A 2102-nucleotide genomic window follows, 5' to 3' on the forward strand; every position below is an offset into this window, starting at 1 on the left:
AGTACATCGGCTTTGTAATGGCATCAACCTCTAACACACCAGCTACCTTCTTAGATTGACTCCTTTCAGTTGGCCACTGCTGGTTGTTTAGAGCCATCTCCTCCAATAGATCATACGCCTCATTAGCACTCTTTCTCATAAAGGCTCCGCCAGCTGCTGCTTCTATTAGAGTTCTAGTGTTACCAACCAACCCGTTATAGAAATTATGAACCAGCATCCACTTCTCAATACCATGATGAGGACACTTTCTGATTAAGTCCTTGAACCTCTCCCAAGACTCATAGAGAGACTCATTCTCTTGTTGACAGAAATTGTTGATCTCTCCTCGCAGCTTAGCGAGACTTTCTGGGGGAAAGAACTTAGACAGAAATTTAGTTGCTAAGTCTGTCCATGTTGCTATGGAATTTGGTGGCAAGGAGATTAACCAACTCTTGGCTCTTTCTCTAAGTGAGAATGGAAACAGTCTCAAACGAATGGCATCATCACTAACTCCATTGACTTTAAAAGTCTCACAAAGTTCCATAAAGTTCGAGAGATGCAGATTAGGATCTTCAGAAGGGAGGCCACCAACCGGGCGAAGGCGCACCATTTGAAGTATGGCAGGTTTTATCTCAAAGTTATTCGCATCCACTGCCGGTGGCCTGATACATGACTGCACTCCCGTCAGAGTAGGGAGAATGTAATCTCTCAAGCTACGGCCATTAGCTTGGTCTTCCACGGCACCACCATTATTGTCGTTATTTACAACATTCGCATTCACATTAGCAGCCATGATTTCTGTTGTTTCAGCAATTGCTGAAACTCTTTCTTGCCTCTTGTTCTTTCGGTTTCTCCTACAAGTTTTCTCGATTTCAGGATCAACTGGTAATATGACTGCTTGTCCTTGACGGCGCATACACTAGGATTCCTGAAATAGATAAAGAAAATATTGCAAGAAAAAGATTAGTAATTAGCAAGAAAAATAAACCAAAGTAGAAGTTAGTATAATTTTGGGTAATATTAATCTTTATACAATTCCCCGGCAACGGCGCCAAAAACTTGTTGCGAAAATTATTAATTACTACGCAAGTGCACGCAATCAAGTAGTATACTCACGCAAGTGAGGTCGAACCACAGGGAATTGGATTAATTACTACTAAACTATACTTATAAGTCTATTTGGCAAATCAAAAGTATTTATGATTAAAAAAAAGGAAGAAAGAAATTCAAGAAACTTAAAGAAACAAGTGAATATTAATCAAGATGAGAGAATAGGGAGACGAATCCTGTTGTTAAGTTACCAATGTTAATGTCTAATTGCTATCCTTCTCTTGAAGTGAATGACAGATTATAAATTAACCTAGCTCTTTTCAGATCTTCTAGGTTCTAAATCTCATGCTCTCTAATTAATCTCTTAATTAAATTAACATGAAATCAGCATTAAGCAATAATCTAAATGTCACAAAGGCTATGTAAATACTTTCGTTTCACATCAAAACCTAGACTATCCAATTTTAGCATTCTCAATTCTCACTTTTCAGATTTCGAATTGAGATCATAAAACATGTAAAAGGTGATCAATCTTGCACATGGAAATTAAACACAAATATGAATAGTGTTCACAATCAAGATGGAGGAATGGCAATTATTCACTAACTAGGAAAAACTTAAACGACATTCATCATTCTCCCTAAATAGGAGTTTAGTTCAAAACATCCATAATCAAATCCATAATTAACATTGAAATAGAAAAGAACATAGAAAAATTAAAGAGAAGAGAAAGAACTAGTTGAAGCAATTGATCCGGGTCGCCACAAGCCGCTCTTCTAGCCTCCTCCTTTGTTTCTAGGGTTCCAATTCTGAATCCTCCCTAATTTTCACGAACCCTCACTATTTAAACCAATTCTCATCTTTAAAATTCGTGAAATTACGAAACTGCCCAAAAATCCCGTCACTGGGGTCCCCGTCGCGACTGGCAAAGCCCCCGTCGCGACGGGGTTAAACTTTGAAACTTCGAGATCCTCTCGCGTTCCGTCGCGGCGGCATGTTCCCGATCGCGGCGGCATGTTCCCAGTCGCGGCGGCATGTTCCCGATCACGGCCGGAACAGGCAGCGACACAAAC

At 39.8% G+C, this 2102-nt stretch overlaps 1 non-coding gene across 1 annotated transcript; it reads left to right on the forward strand.

The window, feature by feature from the left end:
- Window positions 1-227: 227 nt before the first annotated feature.
- Window positions 228-334, forward strand: LOC133031604 (small nucleolar RNA R71). The gene has a single exon (XR_009684708.1). It is a non-coding gene; the product is annotated as a small nucleolar RNA R71 (small nucleolar RNA).
- The last annotated feature ends 1768 nt before the right edge of the window (window positions 335-2102 follow it).

This window comes from Cannabis sativa, chromosome 9 (assembly GCF_029168945.1).
Source record: "Cannabis sativa cultivar Pink pepper isolate KNU-18-1 chromosome 9, ASM2916894v1, whole genome shotgun sequence".
In the NCBI taxonomy this organism is placed as follows: Eukaryota; Viridiplantae; Streptophyta; class Magnoliopsida; order Rosales; family Cannabaceae; genus Cannabis; species Cannabis sativa.